Genomic DNA, 23,239 nt, shown 5'->3' with positions numbered 1-23,239 from the left:
GCTCCAGGAACATGGACTCTCTCACTGTCGGAGCCTATAAATGCTAATGAGCCTCGACTGCCAACGTGACTGAAGCACAATACATGACATCGCCATAGAGACTTATCAACTGCAAACCTCTACCTGAGCGTGCCAAAGAGGCAGAACCTGGGGTACAGAGTCACCGACCAGGAAGAGGGAGAGAAAAGAAAAATAAAGAAGATAAGCTCTCAAAATCAAGAATAATCCGCAGACTTTATAACCTATCCCATTTTATTATATTTGTTCGTTTGTTTCTCTTATCTTCATCCTTGATTTTTTTTTTCCTCCTCCAATTTGGTCGTTTAACTCTCTACCGGTCTTACTCTCTCCTCTCCTTGAACTACACTACCCATAAGTGTTACATCTCCCATTATCTTTTCTTTCCCCTTCCTTTCTCTCTATGAGGGTTGCACTTCAAAACCCTTAACTCTCTCTCTCTCTCTCTCTCTCTCTCTCTCTCTCTCTCTTCTCATGAAGTTTTTCCATCTATCTGGAGAGAGCAGGCGTTCCCATTCCTGAGTGAGTTCTGGCACTTTACCTCTATTCTTTCAGGGACATTCTTTTCTAACTTTTAGTAGTTTCCTCACATGAATGCACCAATCAGTACTCAGCTGAGTATTTAAGAGCGCCTTCTGCAGATCTCTGGCACTCTCTTGCTCTGTAGCTCTTCTCTCTCCGATACTCTGTACTGCAAACTGTAGTAAACCTTGGTTTCCTCAAACTATTAATGCTTGTCTTCCCGACACAACTCCTCTGGACTGTGTCAGTCAACTATAATACAGACTGGGAACTCTCTCAACGCAGTAAGCTGGAGCAATTGTACATCCACTTCATTTGTGTCTCTCTCAGTGGTTATTGTCCTTCATTGTTTGATGTTCAGTATCTTGAAAATGGTTGTTTTATATATTTTCTGCTTTTTTGTTGTTTCAGAAGAGAGATTTTAGTATAGTATTTGAGATCACATATTTATGTAAAATTTAATAGGCTAAATTTAAACAGAAAAAACATTGATTATTTCCAAAGTTAAAAGAAAACCTTTCTGTATAATGCAAGCCTGTTTTTAATATTTTATAACCACTTCATAATCATGGCAAGATACGTTGTTTTTAAGGTTTCTGTCTCTCCAGGGTTTTTATTTATAAATTGTAGAACATAGAGAGAAAGCAGATAATACTGATCTGATTGCCCCTGCAGGTTTGTGTACACAGAGAAGCTGAATGTGTAGAATTTCAAGAGGGTAATAATGTCTGGGAGTCGAGTTTATCTGAGCACCAAAGAATCGTTTGTAAATAAATGCAGGATTAGAAAAGTGAAGATTGAAAAGAGGAACTGTTGAAGCACAGTATTCCTAAGGATAAATTCCTGTGTTTGTTATTTGTTGATTTGAGATCTGCTTAGTCTATGTTAGAAAATTTGTCAGGCTGCACCTGAAATGCTGCAGAAAATTTGGATGTGGAATGGCAAAGAAAGCTATCTTTCATGATATGTTTCATAGAATCTATTTCAATTCAAGGTGTATATAGCAAAACTGTGTCTCCCACCGTTAGAAGGATGTTCTGGCTCTGTGTGAGTCTTACAGGCGAGGTTTTATTTATTTGGCTTTCTCCCCTTTATTCTATGCCAGGTGCTTTACCTATGTTATCTCATCTTGTTTTCTTGACATATTCTGTAAGGTATATGGTGTGGAGATTTTGAGGCTTGTAAGGTTTAGGTAAGTCTACCTAAGGTCACTGCTAATAAGTACCGTATTCCCCATGTATACGATGCACCTTTTTTTGAAAAATTTATGTCTACAACTGGGTGTGTTTTACACAGCCATTGTAGATTATTTTACTCGCATTTTCCACTTCTTCGCACTTGTTTTGCACTCATTGTCGAAGACAGTGATTCGTCATCAGACACAGATGAGGACAAGCTAATGGATGGGAGTTTTGACAGTGATGAGGAGTTGTATGAATTTTATGATGAGTGAAACTTGAATTCAATAACTTTATGTAATACATTTTGTTTTCAAATTTTGGGCCCAAATATTAATATTAATTTTGGGCGTCTTATACATGGGAGTGTCTTATACATGGGGAAATATGGTAAGTAGGGATGTACCTGGGACTTGGACTTGTAGGCAAGTATTCTTTATATCTCATTATGCACATTGGTTGTGCTTTTTTTCCCCCCCCTGAGGTGAGAAGCTGGGGTGGGGGGTCGGGGGGGGCAGACAGACAGACTCCCGTGTGCACCTGACTGGATCCACCCGGCATGCCCACGAGGGAGCGATGCTTGGCCCCTCCGCGTCGTTGCTCTGCTGCAATCAGAGCCATTCTAGCGCCTGAGGCAGAGGCCACAGAACCATCCTCAGCGCCCAGGCCAACTTTGCTCCAATGGAACCTTGGCTGCGGGAGGGGAAGAGAGAGACAGAGAGGAAGGAGAGGGAGGGGTGGAGAAGCAGATGGGCGCTTCTCCTGTGTGCCCTGGCCGGGACTCGAGTGGTTGTGTTTTTATAGTTGTTTTTTTCTAAAGGTAATAGACCAAGATTTCTGTCCTTGGGTGAAGAGCAAAAACTGAAGAACTGAAAGTAGTTCTTAGGTTATCAGTTTCTTATGGTCACCAAATTAACAGAAAAAGGGAAGCATGGACTGAGTAGTCTGTCCAATCTAGGTTTTGTGTTTTCCTTATTGTTCTAACAGTTTTTTTTTTTGAAATGGCCATACATGTTTTTAAGAAAATTATTAAAGAGTTTCAAATGTATATTTTAATCAATTATGCATTCTTATTAAATGAGCCATAGACTATCATAGAATTTTATATCAGGTGGCGCTGTGGTTAATAATGTTAGAAATATAATATATAAGAAGGATTCAGAGAACCTCTTTCCCAAATAAAATAATCTGATCCTAAGGCACTATTTAAATAACACTATAAAAGCAGAGTTATTAGGAAAGGGGACAGTAGCTATACATATTGGTTCCTTTTTCTTGGGGGGGGAGGTAGTTGTAAGAATAGGGTAGAGTGAACACATTCAGTGCCTGTATGTTTTTTGTTTGTCTTTTTTAAACCTATTGCATTAATAAGCATGTTAAGTAATAGTGTATTGAGATAGCTCATAGTACTTTAAATCTGAGTATGTTCTGTTGTTCCTGAAGTAAATTAGCATACATATAGTAGATTCTACTATATCACAGGACATAGAAGTTTACTGAGAAAGAAGTTTAGTATCTATCATATAAATAGTATCATTGCTTCAGTAATGTCTAAAGCCTGTGGCCAAAGTTGAGAAAGTTCTTTTCTTTTTTTTTGTATTTTTCTGAAGTGAGAAGTGGGGAGGCAGAGAGACAGACTCCCGCCTGACCGGGATCCACCCAGCGATTCTTTGCCCATCTGGGGCATTGCTCTTTTGCAACTGGAGCCATTCTAGTGCCTGAGGCAGAGGCCGTGGAGCCATCCTCAGCGCCTGGGCCAACCCTGCTCCAGTGGAGCCTTGGCTGTGGGAGGGGAAGAGAGAGACAGAGAGGAAGGAGAGGGGGAAGGTTGGAGAAGCAGATAGGCGCTTCTCCTGTGTGCCCTGACCCAGAATTGAATCTAGACTTCCACACGCCAGGCGGACTCTCTACTGCTGAGATAGCCGGCCAGGGCTGAGAAAGTTCTTGAACTAATAAAAGTAATTTTCATTGATTGTGAGAGTGAAGTTGGCATGTTGTGTACTTTTGTGGGTTTTTTTTGGTATACTTTAGCCAATTAGACTTTTAGAAAAGTGAAGATCTACTCCTACTTTTTTTTCCCCCTACTCCTACTTTTTAATGTTCTTGGTTCCAGGTTAGTTATCAGTTTATATAGCTGCATTGTATTATGTTCTCCTTTATCCAAAAACAAGCAAGTAAATAAATCCAATGTGTTATATTCTTGACATGCACAGTATTTTGTTGCTGGCATATGGGTAGTCATTAGTTATATTCAGTAACATACCTTCCTCATTTAATGATGCCATCTGTTAAAACTATGACTGAAACCAGTAGAAAAAAAGCCAGTTATTTTTTAGTTTGTGAGCATGGAGTAAATGAGATGTGTCTGAAGTTGCCTGCAGTCAAGTACTTTACAACTGGGTTAGTCAAACAATTGGAGCTGGTGCTACCCTGGGATACCAGATCAGGAAAGAACATGGTTATTCTTGTTTAGTGTCTTTATCTATTCTTAGCCAGGATGATGTGTTATAAAAAATAAATACCACATAATTATGTTATTGAAAAACATTTGCCTGATATGCTTTGTTTTTAATACTGTCAAGATTCTGATGTGTGTGGTTTGTGATTGCAGTTAGCATGAGAGTTGGAAAAGGTGTTTTCAGAGTGAGGCAAGAATCTTTACAAGAATGATTTATTACAGGCTTGAATTTGGGACAGTTTTGTACTAATAAAATAAATCTTAAAGTTATTAGACATTTATAACTGATGCTTTTTCATGTCTATGACTTTATCGGTGTTTTGACAAAGTTTTGCATCACACGTATGGGATTATAGCAGAATTGCTGATGGTAGTGGTGGGGGATACTGGTTTGTTCAACAGCCCCTGTGTGTATGTGTGTAAGTGTGGGTACTATCATTCTTTTTCTGTCTCCACCTGGGCTCTTGGAACACTTTCATTTTTAAAAAAATAATTTTGACTTTGGAATTACACATGGTTGTGTTTTGGTCTGGTTTCTTCTTCACCCCAGCCTTCTTGCCCAAACTTATTATATGACCAGTAAATGATATTCATATGACCAGTAATTGATATTCAGGTCAAGCTTCTCTTTCCTTCTCTCTTTCCTTCCTTTTAAAAACTTTTTTGTTCCGTGAGTAAATCTTATCCAGACAATGAAAACAAAAGTTAACACAATATAAAAGGTAGGGAAATATGGCAGCAAAAATTAGCATTGGATCTATCTGTCTTAAATAATTTTGTCAGAAAAAGTCTGTGGTAGTAATATCTCTGCTCAATTCTAACTGAAAATGTTTCATACTTGTTGAGTGGGTATACTTTTTAGATTAAAAATAATTTTTCCAGATCTTTGAGTCATTCTTTCTTTTTAGAATTCAGTCTATCAGTTAAGAGGTCTGATGACCATCTGTTTTTTTTCTCTCTGTTGGTGTCTTTTTTCCCTTTCTTCTTAAAATATATTTTATTTATTTATTTGTTTTTCCATTGATGAGAGAGAGAGAAAAAAAAAGCATCAACTTGTTCTTCCACTTAGTTGTGCACTTATTGGTTGCTGCTTGTATGTGCCCTGATGGGGGATCAAACCTGTGACAGTACACAGGGATGACACTCTATCCACTGAGCCACCCAATCAGGGCTGTAGGATCTTTTCTTATTTTCCTTTTTAGACAGTCTTATCTTTAGCCTCAGTTTGAAATATCAGAAATTATTTCTATATGCACATAATTTTTCAGTTGTCATGCTTAGTGTTCTATGGATTATCAGTCAGAAGGCTCATGTCTTAGCTGTAGGAAGTTTTTTCTTTTTTATTTCTATACCTTTATTTATGGTAATCGGTTTTATGTGGTGGTTTTGTGGACTGGTCTCTATGCCTTTTAGTTTGACTCTCGTACTCTCTGGAATTCCCTTGACAGTGATACACTGAAATGTACATGGTAGCAGTTACTTTTCATGCATATTTAAAAATTCATATAGCCTGACCTGTGGTGGCACAGTGGATAAAGTGTCGACCTGGAAATGCTAAGGTCGCCGGTTCGAAACCCTGGGCTTGCCTGGTCAAGGCACATATGGGAGTTGATGCTTCCAGCTCCTCCCCCCCTTCTCTCTCTCTCTCTCTCTCTCTCTCTCTCTGTCCTCTCTAAAATGAATAAAAAAAAATCATATATACATTACTTATACCTAAACAAGTCTGTATTCAGCAGTCCATATTTTCATATTATTAATATATTCTTGAATTTATAAGTATATAGAATTAATTTTGTATACCTCTTTATTTTATCATCAGTAACTTACGGGCACATCTTTCTTGCTTCTCTGGAATTTTCTCAGAATTCTCTGCTGTGAATTATTTTCTTTTAGCCACTTGATAACCATTTGTTTTAGTTGACTTTTTTTTTTTTTTTGGCTAGAGAGTTAATCACATCTGCCCACCTCAAAATAATTTATTCTAGTTGTGACTATTACATCATAATATTTCAGTGTAGAGAAAAACTGCAGGCAGGCTTTGCATTGCTTACTGATAACCTGGGCTAGTAAAGTAATGGAGAGTTGATTGTGCCTGCTACCTCTCTGGATATAGGAGACATCCTAATAATAGTATCAATGAGAGCAAATTAGAGATTAAAGATCATTTTAAAGTAATGGTATCAGTTTCTGGAGGCTAATTCTTTTATTAGTATATTTTGGATAAAAGGGCTTTCCTGTAAAGTAGGACAACACATTTGTTACTTATTTCAGGTTAAGATGAATAGTACATGTAACCAAGGCTCTGGTGTTTACTACAACTGCTATGCTTTTGGATCACACTAAGACTATAACAATTTTTTTTGAATGGATAATTTATTCACAGGGTACAAAATTCAAAAGAAACAAAGGGTATACTGTAAGTAGGCTCTGTCCATCTCCTCAGCTATTAAGTGTTTCTGAAGAATACTAGTGATTTTCTCCTCTCTCTAAGGAAAGGTATGCATTTATAAGAATAAATGTACATAGACAATTACACACACGCATGCACATACATTTTTTTGCCTCCTCCTAGTACATTAATGCCAGCATACATACACAGAGGGGTGCGGGGAGGGCTTCCAGGGCCACTGCTCTTTCAGAGGCCTTGGAAGGAGCCTCAGTTTTCTAGTGAACAGTGGTTAAAAAACAACAGTATGATTTGGTGATCATTTTCTACCAGTTCATTACAAATTTCCTTATTCTATATTTTGAAGTAGTTTTGTGTTCTAGTGTATGCATGTAGGATAATTTATTTAACCAGACCTTTTATTCTATATATTACTGTTGTTTTATTCTTGTCTTTTGCTGTTACCGGTAATGCGACTGAGCTACCCACAACCGAACTTGTGTTTCGTTTTTTATATGTGGAAATATATTTGTAGAGTAAAGCCCTGAGAGTGTGATTACTGGGTTAAGGTGTATAAATTTCTAATTTTGATAGGTATTGCCAAATTGCTGTTCATAAAGATTGTACTAATTTATACTACCAGCAACAATGTATGAGGTTCCTGGCTTCCTAGAGCCTTGACAACATACTCTATTGTCAGCCTTTTTTGATCTTTGTTAATTGGATGAATGAAAAATGATATCTCAGTGTCTATTAATTGGTATCTCTGATAAGAGCTATTTTTATTTCCTTTTCTGTGATCATCCATAGCCCTTTATCATTTTTCTTTTAGATGATGCTTACTAATTTGTAGGCACTCTCTTTGTGGGAAAATACCCTTTTGTGACATGATTTACAGATTGCCCCCTTTGTTGTATTTGTTGTCTATGGTTGATTTTGTTATGAAGAAAGTAATTATTTTTTATACATTTGACTTTATCAGTGTTTTGTTTTACTCTAAGTGGATGATTGTAGTTCATTGTTTCCGCTGTACTTTAATGTTTTTGTTTTCTTATATTTAAATCTTTGAGCTACAGAGATATAGAGAACAGACTGACAGCTGTCAGAGAGAAAAGGAGTTGGAGGCTGGGTGAAAAAAGTGAAGGTATTAAGCAAAGAAAACAACAACTCCTAGAGACAACAGTGTGCTGACTACAAGAGGGAAAGGGGGTGGGGAGGTAGAAGAGCGTGAAGGAGAGTAAGTGGTGAGGGAAGGAGGACTGAGCAGGGAAGGGAAGCACACATTGCAAATGTACAGACGATGTATTACAGAATTGTACACCTGAAACCTATATTATTAACCAATGTCACCCTGATAAATCTAGTTAAAAATAAAAATTAAAAAAAATTAAATTGCCAGAAAAAGAAATGTAACAATAAATTGATGTTTTTTTCTCTCTCCCCTCAACTTTTTCCCTCTCTCCACTCCTCCCTCTTCCCCCTCTCCCCTCCCCTCTTCCCCCTCTCCCCTCTCTCTCCCCTCCCCCCTCCCCCTCTCCCCTCCCCTCTTCCCCCTCTCCCCTCTCTCTCCCCTCCCCCCTCCTCCTCTACCCCTTCCCCTTCCCCCTCTCCCCCCTCCCCTCTCTCCCCTCTCCCCCTCTCCCCTTCTCCCCCTCCCTCCTCCTCCCTCTCCCCCTCTTCACCCTGTTCCTCTTCCCCCCTTCTTCTCCCTCCCCCCCTTTTCCTCTTCTCCCCCCCTTCTTCTTCTCCCCCCCTCCTTCCTTTCCCCCCTCTCCCTCCTCCTCCCTCTGTCTTAAATAAAAATTAAATAAAAAAATGTATGTAGCTGAAGCCTCACTTCTGCACATGGCTATTCTAACCGATCAAGATGACTTTTGCCATCACATTCCCCCCCCCCCCCAACCAAGTGCCTTCTACTCAGCCCTGGCAACAACATACTCTAGACCCATTTATATAAATATAAATCTGACTGCAGATTTATATTTCTGTTTCCCACCTTTCCAACCAGTGGAAGAACTTTATAAGTCAAACATCTGTAGTCCTATGAGATGCATCTATATACATTCTCTTAAGAAATAATGTGAAACAAATATTATTGTCAGTTGCATATAATGTGCCTACATTGTGGTTTTTATAAACAGAAAGAGTTGATCTACCCAGGGCAAGCAGAGCCAAACACTAAACACCAGTAATTGCAGTAGCGAGGAAAAAAAATCTTTTATTCTAGGTGTAATTTATTTTGAGTTACATGTGACGTATGGGTCCAGCTCTCCACGCCACTCCCCATGACTAACCAGTTCTGATACCATTTAATGAGTCATTTATTGTTTCTTTTCTAATTTGAAATGCCATCTTTACCACACACTAAATTCCTATATGCACTTGTATTTCTTTTTCATGTTTGTTTGCTTATTATAAAAAAGTTCAAACACACACAATGAATGCCCTATACCTATCAACAGATTCAGTAATTAAGATTTATGTCTTTCTTTCCTATTCTGTTTTTGCTGAAAAATTTTAAAGCAATCCCAGATAACCATGTCATATGACCCTTATATATTTTCTGTGGGTGCTCTAAAATTATGGACATTTAAAAAATAAGTTAAATATTTGACTTTTTATTCCAAATTAAAGAGAGAAAAAAAACATTTGGAACTAACAGTTGGTGTTTCAGTGCTCTCTTTAATAATAAATTACTGCCTGACCTGTGGTGGCGCAGTGGATAAAGCAACGACCTGGAAATGCTGAGGTCGCCGGTTCGAAACCCTGGGCTTGCCTGGTCAAGGCACATATGGGAGTTGATGCTTCCAGCTCCTCCCCCCTTCTCTCCTCTCTCTCTCCCTCTCTCTCTCCTCTCTAAAAATGAATAAAAAAATAAAATTAAAAAAAATAATAAATTACTTCAGAGGGTGATACCATATTAGCCCTTTTGTTCTTTTCTGTTACCGTGTTTCTTCCTGCACTTATGTCTAGGAGAAGCCTGCCTCTAGCTCGGGTATTGGAATGTTTTATTAGTGTAGAAGTACTCAGATGATCTCACTATGGGCCAGGTAGTGAGCAGTATGTGTAGGCTCTGTGAGGAATAAAATGGGAAGCAATGGTTAGGTGTAGCCAAACTTGTGGATGGGAAGAGGGGAGAGAACACAAATATACCTTGATCTATTTTTGACTGTATGTTTCTAGGCTTAGTGCTAGAAACTGACCACATTTTGATCAAATTCATAACTACATTCTTGAGAATAAAGCTATCAGAGCATATGTCCTATTTGGTTCTAGAATTACATCACTAAAATCAGTGCTCACTTTCAGATTTGTCAGTTTCATGTGAGGAAATATACTTCCATGATGCCAGATGGGTACAAACATTTTTTATAACTATAAATTTTGGTTTAGGTTAAAGTATTTGTCAGTTACATTCCATGGATAGTGTATTTTCTTTTAGTTTAATCTTCTTAAAACTGAACTAATCTCATAGGGCTTGTTCTTGATAATTCAGTTAGATTAGAATTGTTTTGCCTGACCTGTGGTGGCACAGTAGCTAGAACATCGACCTGGAACACTGAGGTCGCCTGTTGCAATCCCTGGGTGTGCCCAGTCAAGGAACGTATAGGAAGCAACTAGTATGAGTTGATGCTTTCAACTTCTCCCCTCTCTTTCTCTCTTCTTCTCTCTCATTCTCTCTCTCCTCTAAAAATAAATCAATAAAATCTAAAAAACAAAACAAAACAAAAGGATTTGTTTTTCAAAGGCAGCTTCAGAAGCTTAAAATATGGTTTCATTCTTGTACTTGTATAAAACTCTTGAAAATGAGGAACCATTTTCATCACACAGCCCTGGTATTCCCCAGGATGTACCAGGTACCTTACAGTGATGAAAAATGAGTATAGATTTTAGTTATCATTTGCACAATTCATATATCCAATTTGACTAAGAATTCTACCTTTTTTGAATAATTCTATAGCTCCTTGATTTTCTCCGGTTTCAATGTGTTTGTATGCCTTATTAGAATCTGTTATTACTGTCTAGTGAGTTCCTTAGATATTTGACTGGTTAGGTTTTCACAGAGCCTTGCAATTCCAATACATAATCTGAGGAGTTACTTTTTTATTTATCTCATTGGCTTTTGCTATCTAGTCATTTGATTGGACAAGATAAAAACTTCTTATTCTCCTTTAGCTTTTAAACACCCCCTAACTTCTCTGTGTGTTCAACTGATTTTGAAAGGTTACAGCACAGTTTTTAAATCAATGGTTTAGTGGAAAGCTAGTCAAACACCTCCTTCTTTGACTTGAATAAATTGTTAGTCTTCTTTTCTTGTTGTGTTCAATATAAGCCGAATACCTATGGCAAGTGCACACAGATTTTTCGTGTTAAAATGTTTCCTTCTAGTAGGCTTTCAATCCTATTATTATTTCATATGTGTTGACAAACTTCATAAAACAAAATTTGGCCTGAAAGTCTTATTTTCCATATATGCTGAACCATAGTTTATAGTTGCTGGAAAAACCCCCACAAAAATCGAAACCTAAATATATTCAAGGGAAATGGTAAAATCTGGAATACTATTAACCCGGTAGGGTAGTATGTATTTAAAATGCTTTTGTATATGGGCTGCCAAAGTGAGCATGAAAACTTTTTATTTTTATAAATGTAACATCCTTTTTGGACTGCTAAATTTAGAATTGTTGAAAATAATCCAAAATCTTAAGGAATTTTAAAAACATTTAATATATTGAGCTTCTGCAGTGTGCTGCTAGTCTGTCCTAGGAGCAACTTTACACATAGCATCTTTTTTTTTTTTTTTTTCTGAAGCTGGAAACGGGGAGGCAGTCAGACAGACTCCCGCATGCGCCCGACCGGGATCCACCCAGCACGTCCACCAAGGGCGATGCTCTGCCCATCCAGGGCGTCGCTTTGTCGCGACCAGAGCCACTCTAGCGCCTGGGGCAGAGGCCAAGGAGCCATCCCCAGTGCCCGGGCCATCTTTGCTCCAGTGGAGCCTCGGCTGCAGGAGGGGAAGAGAGAGACAGAGAGCAAGGAGAGTGGGAGGGATGGAGAAGCAGATGGGCGCCTCTCCTGTGTGCCCTGGCCCGGAATCGAACCCGGGACTTCCGCACACCAGGCTGACGCTCTACCACTGAGCCAACCGGCCAGGGCAGCATCTTTTACTTTTTCAACAAATCCACAAATTAAATATTATCCCCAAGGTACATATGAGGAAACTGAGCTCCAGAAGTACCTTGGCTAATGTCACACAGCTGGTATGAGACAGGTAAAGATCTGAAGTATGTTTTTGAATATATAACTTTTTCTTTTCAACATTTCATAATTTCAATTGAATTCATGAAGAAGAGAAAACTATCATATTTACTGGGCCTACATTTCCTGCCTATCTAACACCCATGTTTTCTTTGTAAGGGAACTTCAGACTTTATAATATACACATTTTTTTCTCTGAATGGACTTTACTTTTTTTGGATAGTTTTAGACTTAAAGAAAAATAGAGCAAATGATATTGAAAGTTCCTATAGATGCCTCCATTCCCTTACAGCTTCCCCTGCTATTAACATCTTACGTTAGTATGGTGTATTTATTATTATTAACGAGCCAATAGTGATACATTATTATTGACTAATGTATCATTCATATTTTGTTTTATATCTGATGTCCCTTTTCAGTTTCATTTTGCCATGTAGGATATTATATTACATTCATTTACTTGTCATATGTCCTTAGGTTCCTCTTGCTGAGCCAATTTCTGAGACTTCCCTTGTTATTGATAAACTTGACAGTTTTAAGGATTCCTGGTCATTATATATTGTAGGATGTCCCTCTTTTGGAGTTTCTCGGTGGTTTCTTCATGATTAGATTGGGATTATGGGTATTGGGGTGGAAGACCACAAAGTTAAGTGACGTTTTCATCACATCATATCATATAATGACATATTATATAAACATGAATTATTACTGTTGGTGTTGACCTTGATTAGCTGCCAAAAGAAGGGTTTGTTAGGTTTCTCCACTGGACAATTACTTATCCCTTCTTTGGAAGGAAGACACTATGTGTAGCCCACACTTAAGACGCGGGGTGTTATACTCACACTCCTGTACAGTGGAGTATCTACATAATTAATATTTCTGCACAGGAGATTTGTCTCTTCTTTTGTCTTTACTAATTTATTCAGTCATTTCAAAAATATCACTATGAATGCAAGATATTTATTTTATACTCTGGATTATAATCCATCACAACTTTATTTTGTTAGTTAGATTGTTCTGGCTTTGGCCCGTGCGAGATCTGTTAGTTGCACCTGTGTCCCTTTGATGCACTGCCATCAATTTCTCTTTCTCTTTTTTTATTGTTGAGTACTTTTTGGTATTACAAGATGCTCTGGGTTTATTAGTATATTTTCTGCCCCATTCCTGGAATCAGCCATTTGCTAAAGGAGTTCTGGTTACTTTTATTGGAGAAAGGTATTAGAAAATAAGGTTTGGGTGCTAGGTGTGCTTGTTGCTACAGTTTGTCATTTATCTCAGGTTGTTTCAGATGACAGATCAAGGAAATATATATATATATATTATATATAATATATATAATATATATAAATATATATATACATATACATATATATGTATGTATTAGCCTGTATATATACATGTATGTATAAATATTTCTCTGTATCTATATTATTATATGAGTTCTTACCTATGTCTCCAATTCTAATTCTTTACAACTCCTTATTTGTAAAGTGATTACAAAAAATTTTTTTTTGTAAAATGATTAAAAACATTTTATAAGTATATATATGGCAGTTTTATCTTATCCTATATCAGATACCCTTTTCTCTTGTTTAGTTTTGGTTCTATATTTAGATGGACTCAATGTTCACTTTCAATTGATGTATATAAGGAGTTCTCCATTTTTGAATTATTTTAATTCTTCCACGGATGATCTTTTTCTTTTACTTTATTTATTGATTTTATTTTTTTTGAATATTTAAAATTTTTTAAAATAAATTTTTATTAATGTTAATGGGGTGACATTAATAAATCAGGGTACATATATTCAAAGAAAACATGTCCAGGTTATCTTGTCATTCAATTATGTTGCATACCCATCGCCCAGAAGCAGATTGTCCTCTGTTACCCTCTATCTAGTTTTCTTTCTGCCCCTTGCCCTCTCCCTTTCCCTCTCCCTCCTTCCCTCCCGTGTCCTCCTTGCTTCTACCCCTGGTATTCACAACACTCTTGTCCATGTCTCTTAGTCTCGTTTTTATGTCCCACCAATGTATGGAATCATGTAGTTCTTGTTTTTTTCTGATTTACTTATTTCACTCCTTATAATGTTATCAAGATCCCACCATTTTGTTGTAAATGATCCGATGTCATCATTTCTTATGGCTGAGTAGTATTCCATAGTGTATATGTGCCACATCTTCTTTATCCAGTCTTCTATTGAAGGGCTTTTTGGTTGTTTATGAGTATTGCTACACCTGTGTTTTTTGGATGTTACTTTCTTGGAGTATTGTTTTTCAGCCTTTCACTTTGAATTTGTTTTTATCCTTGTTGCTTAGATGTGTTTCTTGTAGGCAGCATAGTTGGATTTTCTTTTTTAATCCATTCTGCACTGTGTCTTTTTATTGTTAAGTTTAATCCATGTACATTTAGTGTAATTATTGACACTTGTGAGTTCCCTATTGCCATTTTATAAATTGCTTTCTGTTTTATATCTTGTTTGATTCTTCTCTTTCCTTTTTCTATCTTTTGTTTTTTGTTTGTTTGTATTCCATACTTCTTTCTTCTGTTGCTACCTTTTTAAAGTCATGTGCTTCTGTGGTGTTTTTTTCAAGTGTGGTTACCATTAAGTATTGAAAAGGGTACCTACTATATTCATTGTAGTACCCTAACTTATGAGTATTTCTGTGCTTCATCGTCCTTTGCTACTGTTAATCTCCCTCCCCCCTTTTTTTCTTTTGTTGTCACAATTTAAATTTGGTTTTATTGTGTTCTTGGTGGAGCTGTTACTTGTGGTTTTGTTTTGTTTTGTTCTTTGAATCTGTTTGGAAAACCCCCTTTACTATTTCCTGGAGTGGGGTCTTTCTGATGATAAATTCCCTCATCTATTCTGTATTTGTGAATGTTTTTATTTCTCCTTTGTTTCCTGAAGGATAGCTTTGATGGTTATAGTAATCTTGGCTGAAAGTTCCTGTCTTTCAGGGCTTTAAATATTGGGATCTACTCTCTTCTAGCTTGTAGAGTTTCTGCTGAGAAATCTGATGATAATCTAATAGGCCTTCCTTTATATGTTGTATTATTCTTCTTTTCCCTAGCTGCCTTGAGAATTTTTTCTTTGTTGTTGGTTTGTTCCATCTTCATTATGATGTGCCTTGGAGTAGGTTGGTTGTGGTTAAGAAAACTCGGTGATCGGTTTGCTTCTTGAATTTGAAGCTTTAGTTCTTTTTACAGGTTTGGGAAGTTCTCGTCTATTATTTGTTTGAGTATATTCTCCATTCCATTTTCTCTCTTTTCTCCCTCTGATATACCTATTATTCTTATGTTATTCTTTTTGATGGAGTCAGACAATTACTGTAGGGCTTTCTTGTTTTTTTTATTTTATTTTTGAGTCTCTTTCTTCTTCTCTTTGTTGTGCCTCAAGTTGTTTGTCTACTATTTCACTAATCCTACCTTCTATCTGGCCTGTTCTATTAGCTAAGCTTTGTTACCTTGTTTTTTAGCTCGTGAATTGAGTTTTTCATTTTTGTTTGATTTGTTTTTATAGTTTCAATTTCCTTGGTAATATATTCTTTGTGTTCGTTGAGTTGTTTTCTGAGCTCCCTAAATTGCCTTTCTGTGTTTTCTTGTATATCTCTGAGTATTTTTAGGATTTCTATTTTAAATTCTCTGTCATTTAGCTTCAAGGTTTCCAATATATTAAATTTTTTCTCCATAGATTTTTCCACATCTATCTGTGTTACTCCTCTATCTTTTGTATCCATGATATTCGATTTCCTTTTTCTTAATGGCATCTGAGGGTGGTCTTGTTGATAGCACTAAATAGAATTAATAAAGAATAAAAAGTAAAATAAAAAATGGAAAAAAAATTTGGAAAAAAACCCAATAATTTATTATTTCCCCCCCTTTTCTTTCTTCTCTTTCCCTCCACTCCCCTCCTCCTTAGGAAAATATCGTGATGATCTGTGAATTATATTATGCTAAATGGAACAAAAACTGCCTATAACGGAGAGCCTGAGTTGGGGGGAAGTGTTCAAGAGGCAAAAAAGGAATTAGGGACCTACAAATTGCAAAAAAGGAAAAAATCTTGATCAAGTTTAAAATGATTGCTTGTAAGTGATGGTCGACTAAGATATAATGAGAGGGATAAGAGGGAAACAGAAAAAAGGAGAAAAAAAAAACCTATTGTATTAAGTGGAGCAAAGACTGAATAGAATGGAGATCCTGGGTTGGGAGGAATGCTAACGAGTTAAAAAGCGATGTAAAAAGCACCCAAAATGCCACACAAAAAAAACTTGAGTCCCAAAATAAATAATTTGTTCGTGAATGAGGATTGAATGAGAGGAAAAGTAAAAGGAGGAAAGAAGAAACTAATAGAAAGGGAGAAATAAGAAAAAAGGGAAAAAGAAAGGAAGAAAAACAAAGGAAAAGAAAAAAAACAAAGAGAGAGAGAGTTAAGGGTTTTGGAGTGTAACCCTCATGGAGAGTAAGGAAGAAGAAATAAAATGTAGCACTTACGGCTAGTGTAGCTCAAGAAAAGGGAAGAATAAGATGGGCAGAGAATAAAAGGACCAAGGTGGAGGAAATAGAAATAATAATAATAAAGGCAAGAAGATAAAGTAACAAAAAAATAGTGGAACAAATTATAAAGTCTTTGGATTTTTCTAGATTTTGAGAGATTAACTTCTTCCTTTTTCTTTCCTCTCCCTCCTCCTGGTCGTTGACTCTGTACCTCAGGCTCTGCCCCTGTGTCACGCTTAGGTAGGGATTTGCAGTTGATTAGATTCTACAGCAATGTCATATATTTAGCTTCAGTCTCGTTGGTAGTCAAGGCTTGTTAGCGTTTGCAGGCTCCAACAATGAGAGAGTCTGTTTTCCCGGAGCCTCTCTCCTAGTCTCCCCTTCCTGAATTAGCAGCCTGGTGATCCAGCTATGAGGCTGCTGCTTCCTCTGCCTTGGGAGTAAGAGGCTCCAAGAGCTGGCAAATCCCCACTCTAACCCCACTCAATGCAGGGCTCTGGGTAAGGCTTGGCAGTTAGAGCTGCTAGCGTAATCAGGCGGGGCTGGGAGCCAGTTGCTCTCAAGGTGACTTTCAATGAGCCTCCAGGCCTGTTCAGCATGCCTAGCACTCTGTGGAACCCCTCTCCCCAGGCTTTCCACACTTTGTAGCCTGTTTTGGCTGGGAAAAAGATGCCCTATTCATTGCCTGCAGTACAGGTCTTAATATTTTCCAAGTCCCTCTTTTTAGTGTATGTCCCTGAGTATGAAAGCTCTGTCAATCAGAAATTGCCCCCACCCCTTTAGCAAGAGGCACTAAAACAGGGGTCCCCAAACTACGGCCCGCGGGTCACATGTGGCCCCCTGAGGTCATTTATCCGGCCCCCGCCGCACTACCGGAAGGGGCACCTCTTTCATTGGTGGTCAGTGAGAGGAGCACATTGACCATCTCATTAGCCAAAAGCAGGTCCATTATTCCCATTGAAATACTGGTCAGTTTGTTGATTTAAATTTACTTGTTCTTTATTTTAAATATTGTATTTGTTCCGGTTTTTTTTTTTTTAACTTTAAAATAAGATACGTGCAGTATGCATAGGGATTTGTTCATAGGTTTTTTTATAGTCCGGCCCTCCAATGGTCTGAGGGACAGTGAACTGGCCCCTGTGTAAAAAGTTTGGCGACCCCTGCACTAAAGAATATCACATCTCTTGTCTTGGATCGCTGAACTGAGAGATCTTGTCAATTAGAGCCCTGTAGGTCAGTTGGGAGGTGAGCAGACTGTGGGTTAAGCTAATTTCAGCTAATTGGATCCACAGATGTGCTCCAGGAGGGACTGCAAGCTGCGCGTGTGCCCCTCCCCCGAGGCTTGATTGTTAGCTTGAATGGCTGGGTGAGGTGCTCCGCCCATGCAGAGAAGCTCCGGCATAGGGACATTTGCTTTGGCGCACTCCCTGCTTTCCGCTGGCGGTTGGGGTGCTCTTGGCGCGCAGGTGCACGGCTTCTCATGGCTTGGGGGCAGCGCAGGGGCTGTTGCTCCTGGAGTGCAGGTGGGCAGTTGCTCACGTGGGTTGACTCACCACAGGCACACTCCCTCCTCTGCTCGAACGAACGTCCGTGCCGCAGTTAGCTTCCTCTACACCCTCAGCTCCCTCCGGACTCTCAGTTCCAAGTGAAAGCAGCTCTTTCGCCTTCAGTGTGTGTGGAACTCCTGGATGCTCCCAGGATAGATTTTTCTGTCTCAAGTTGATGAATTTGTTGAAATTTTGGGGAGATCTTTCGGACGCGCTGCTCTCGGTGCCATTTCTTTGATGTCACTATTTATTGATTTTAGAGAGAGAGGACGGAAGAGAAAGAGAAACATCAATTTGTTGTTCCACTTGTTTATATATTCATTGGCTGATTCTTGTGTGTGCCCTGACCAGGGATCAAAGCTGCAACCTTGGCATGTCAGCAGGATGCTCTAACCAACTGAGCTACCTGGCCAGGACTGGGTTGTCTTATTTTTAATAATCAATCCCACCAAAGGTTCATGGATACTTTGTTTACTAAGTTTTTACTCATATGTTTTAAGATTTTTTAAAAATAAAAATTGGGTCTTATCAATAAGATGTTTTGAGAATTTTATCCATTAACCTTTCATTTCATTTCATTCTCATAGTATGTATTTTTTTTAGTTTATTTTAGAAAGAGAAGAGAGAGAGAGAGAGAGAAGGGGGGAGGAGCAGGAAGCATCAACTCCCATATGTGCATTGATCAGGCAAGCCCAGGGTTTTGAACTGGCAACCTCAGCGTTCCAGGTCAATACTTTATCCACTGTGCCACCATAGGTCACGCACATAGTATGCATTTTCATTTTGGTTATATAATGTGGGCAAAGGGAGTGCATTGGGTTGAGAAATTGAAATATTTTGTTTTCAGTTTTATTGGTTTATTCTGCTTCCCGATGTTATTTTTCTTATATTTATAGATTGGCCTTTTCCCAGGTTAGAACACTTGTGGTTGTTTTCTTTGCTAATCTTATTTCTTTTGTTTAGTTCATAGGGATTTGAAAAAGATAGGTTTAGTGATTCTGTATTATTCTGCAATTTTTTACCTTAACCATTACATTTCTCCCAAAGCTTTTTTTTTTCAGGCTTTCTGAAATTTACTATTTATAGTCAAGTACAATTATAATATCTAATTGTTTATCTTAGCTGTTTTCTTATACAACTCTCATTGTATAAATAAATAAACTTAATTAGAATTAGGGTCTGTGGTAGCACAGTGGGTAAAGTGTCAACCTGCAAAGTTGAGGTCACCGGTTCGAACCTTGGGCTTGCCTGTTCAAGGCACATATGACAAGCAATCAATGAACAACTAAAGTGAAGCAACTCTGAGTTGATATTTCTCGCCTCCCCTCCCCCCCGCATAAAATTAATAAAAATAAAATCTTAAAAATAATATCCTGGCCGGTGGGCTCAGTGGTCGAGCATCAGCCCACCATGTAGAAGTCCTGGGTTCAATTCCTGGTCAGGGCACACAGGAGAGGCAACCATCTTTTTTTCCATCCCTCCCCCTTCCCCCCCCTCTCCCTCTCTCTCCCCCCCTTTTCCCCCCCTCTCCCCCCCTCCCTCTCTCCCTCCCTTTCTCTGTCTTTTTTTCTTCTACAGCCATGGCTTGATTGGTTTGGGGCACATTGGCCCTGGGCATTGAGGATGGCTCTGTGGAGCCTCCACCTCAGGTGCTAAAAATAAAAATATCTTGGTTGCGAGCATGGCCCCAGATTCCCATCTGGGAATGGAAACCAGTGGGGTACATGTGGGAGTCTGTCTCTCTACCTCCCCTCCTTACTCTTGGAAAAAAAGAAAAAAAATTTAATTAGAATTAGCTACCATTTGCATTTGAAACTGACACACTGATTTATTTTTTTTAACTAAGCTGAAGCAGTAAAACCACTTATATTTGCAAGGTTTTTTTTCAGTGAAATGTTTTTGTGCCTAAGCATATTTGTGAGACTAATTATATTGTTTTGTATGGATTTTTGGAGGAAGAAAAATTATATTAAAGGTGTTTTGTTGGATAGTGAGGCAGTGAAATATAAGGGTATATTTCCAGGGCAAAGCAAGCATAACTTTTCTTCAATAAATTGTTGTAATTATGTTTTGTTATTGCAGAAAGCCCATTCGTTTTTTATTAACAAACAGAAAAGAGTTGAAAGTTATAGTGAAATATATAACTATATTTTAGAAGAATGATAATATTTGAAAAATGTTAGGATAATCAGTATATAAACTAACATTGTAAGCAAAGAAAGCAAACTAGTAAGTTTATGTAGTGATTCATTTGTGATTTGGGGAATGAGATATGATATAATGATATAACATTGCCTGCCATCTTAACTTATTTTATAGCACTTAAGTTATTCAGTGTATTAACGGCTGTAAAATGGGATCCTTTACAATATACTTTTCTGAACTCAGTGAGAAAATGAATTTTCTGTGTTTTGTTCAAATCTTGTGGCAATAAAATCTAGATTACATTAGCTCTAGATTACAGACGGAGTATTCCAATTCAAAATTTTTTTGTGCCATGCAAGATGCTTGCTATGTATGTTTTACAAAGTAAATCAGGGTGGAGATTAGTTAATCAATAGGGGAAGGAGGCTTTGTTAGTTTCTAAGTCATGGTATCTGATATAAATAGACTTAATAGGCCCTTGTTTTATTACTGATATGTGATATTTGATAAGCAGTATTGATTTAGGTTGCAGAATCTTGACCAGATTGCTAAATTCAAATTCTTGTTTTACCATTTTGGTATTGTGCGACCTTGGCCAAGTTATTTAAGATCACATTCCTAATCGGTGTAATGAAAATGACTGTGTTTTTGCCTTACCTGTTGTAAGAATTGATTGAGTTTATGCCTGTAAATCTCTGATAGCCTGACACAAAAAAAAATGCTCAGTAAATAATAGTTATGATTATATATATATATATATATATTTTAAGGAGTATTGGTTTATTAATGTTCTTTCTTTGGGAGATTGGAGAGAGAACCTTTTACATGCAGTTTACTTTGGCAGTTTTTTCAGGAAATTAGATCCTGTGCAATTTGTTGTAAAAGTTATGAGTAGGCATTTGTTTGTGGTGACTGCTAGGATGAGAAAAGAAATGGTGGGCAACTTATGGTAGAGACTGTTTCAAGAGTGGAGTAATAATAGTACTGTTCAGATCTGAGACCCATGAAGACAGCTTTCTTTGTACCTTCAAGCCTTTCTTCCCCATCATTATCAGTCAGTACGGGAACTCGTTAAAACAAAACAAAACAAAACAAAACAAAAAACTGGGAATCCCTGGCTGATGGCACAGTGGATAGAGCTTCTTCCCAGAGTGCGGAGGTTGCCAGTTCGATCCGGGGGTTACCTGCTTTACCCTGAGGGTACCAGCTTGATTCCTAGGATACCAGATGGAGCCCTGATCCAGACACAAATGAGAAGCAATCAGTGACACAACTAAATGGAATAACAAGTTGATGCTTCTCTCTCTCTCTCTCTTTCCCTTCCTCTCTCTCAAAACAAAACAAAACAAAACAAAGACCTCATACTGTTTTGTTTGCTTGTTTTTCCTAAGACTTTTCCTTCTTTCAGGCTATGCTTCCTGTTACCTTCTAACTCAGTTTCAGGCTGGGCAGGTAATCGGGTGTCCTGCTGTTACTTCATCTAGTATATACAATATCAAAGTTTTGCCTTTGATGTAGTACAATCACTACTTTCTTTTTCTCTCTCTTTTAGATTTGATCTTTGTTCTTATTTATTTGTTGCTCTTAGAAAATCTCATTTTTGACTAGACTGAGACTTATAGGTAGAAGCTGTCAGAGAAGACAGCCTGTTTCTTTTAGCAATCTGTTCTGGTGATTTTCTTTTGCCTTATTTATTCTCTCAGCCAAAGTTCACGTATTCTGCAGCCTCTTTCTTATGTTTCTTAGAACATTGTTTCTTTAGAACAGTATGCTGACGTTTGTGTTGCAGAACATGTGGAGTAACAAGATACTGGATCTTGGGTGCTTTGGTCGGGGTTTCTTACCTTCTTTGTTTAGGGGCTTTCTCACAATGTATTGGTGGATGTCATCTTCTTTAGAGAGACTGAAAAGTCTATGGATTCTGCTAGCACTTTTGAGCCCCAGGTGATGAGGCATAGTAGTATTGGAGAGACTAGGAACCCCCACCCCCACCCCCCCCACCCCCCACCCCCGCTGTTTCAACGACCAAATTGAGAACACGGAGATTGGTATCCACAGTGCAACTCCAAACAGATTAGTGCTTTCTCTCTCCAGTCTTCTCTGGTCTATGACAGCCCCTCACTCAGCAGCAGGTGGACTTGGTCAAGACACCCTGCTTCATGGGGTAAAACCTTGTTTGTTCCCACCACTGATTCGAACCACATAACTTTTCCTTTCTTCACCCAGCAGCTTCTGTGACCATACACTTCTCATAAAAGGTATGATATGTGCATTCACTGTCCACTCCAGTGAGTTTCTGGCAGCCAATGGCTGGGAAAGAGATGTTGAGCTTCATCCTGAAGCAGACAACCACCTCTAAGGTGCCATGAAAAAAAATCCCTACTTCCTGTTCTCTTAAATGCTTTCTTAACAACCCACCACCACCCCAAACCCCACAAACTCATAGGAAACTAGGGGGTCAGTCTCACAGACTAGATAGATCTGAGTGCTAGAGTTAGTTTAAAAACATTTCCACAAATGAGACATGAAAATGGGACATATTTCAAATTTTAGTATTACTTAGGACTGAATTTTTAACCTAAACGTCTATATTTAGTTCTATATAGTGCTATATTTTTATAGTGTATGGAAGCCAATTTTCTGTATGCTTGAGTTATTATATTTTTAACAACTGGCATTAGAATAGGCTATAGAATAGAAATAGTTTCTTTGTAGTAATGATTTTGTGGAAACAAAATTCATCTCTTAATACTTCTATGCATTTTAGCATAGATCCTATGATTATGGTTTATAAAATATTTTCACCTCTCTTCATCTGTTTTCTGAGTAGTAGTATAGTAAAATGATATCCCAGAATACTTAGCACATGTGATTCAAAAAGACAATATTTGTCTTTGCTCTGGTTGCCCTAAGATAAAACTCAGAAGCATTCTGGATATATTACAGAAAGTTACTTCCCAGGAAAAATTATTTTATTTCTTTTGGAGCTTTTTGTAAGAATAAACCATAGATGAGACTGAGGAGCCCTGAGGAGCCACTGCGCCACCTCACCCACAGGTGTTGAAAAGTACCAAAAGCTACAGAATCAATATTAATATTTTAAGAGGCTTAAAGAACATTTTATTAATTTGGGTTAAGGTGTGCAGAGAAATTTTGTGAATAATCTCTGTACTGTGTGATTGGCATAACCAGGATGGCCCTTGGCATTGTATTGTAAATGAAAAGGGAAGGA

The 23,239-nt window shown here is 37.9% G+C and overlaps 1 protein-coding gene and 1 pseudogene across 7 annotated transcripts in view; one reads left to right on the top strand and one right to left on the bottom strand.

Annotated features, from left to right (window-relative positions):
* Window positions 1-23,239, top strand: part of CDKAL1 (CDK5 regulatory subunit associated protein 1 like 1) — a 1,056,598-nt gene that overhangs the window by 87,387 nt on the left and 945,972 nt on the right. The gene's annotated exons all lie outside the window — the stretch shown is intronic.
* LOC136328931 (small ribosomal subunit protein eS6-like) lies at window positions 21,602-22,342 on the bottom strand (annotated as a pseudogene).

This window comes from Saccopteryx bilineata, chromosome 3 (assembly GCF_036850765.1).
Source record: "Saccopteryx bilineata isolate mSacBil1 chromosome 3, mSacBil1_pri_phased_curated, whole genome shotgun sequence".
Taxonomy (NCBI): Eukaryota; Metazoa; Chordata; class Mammalia; order Chiroptera; family Emballonuridae; genus Saccopteryx; species Saccopteryx bilineata.
Note: the sequence above shows the minus strand (reverse complement) of the source record. Positions and strands in the feature narration are given on the sequence as shown.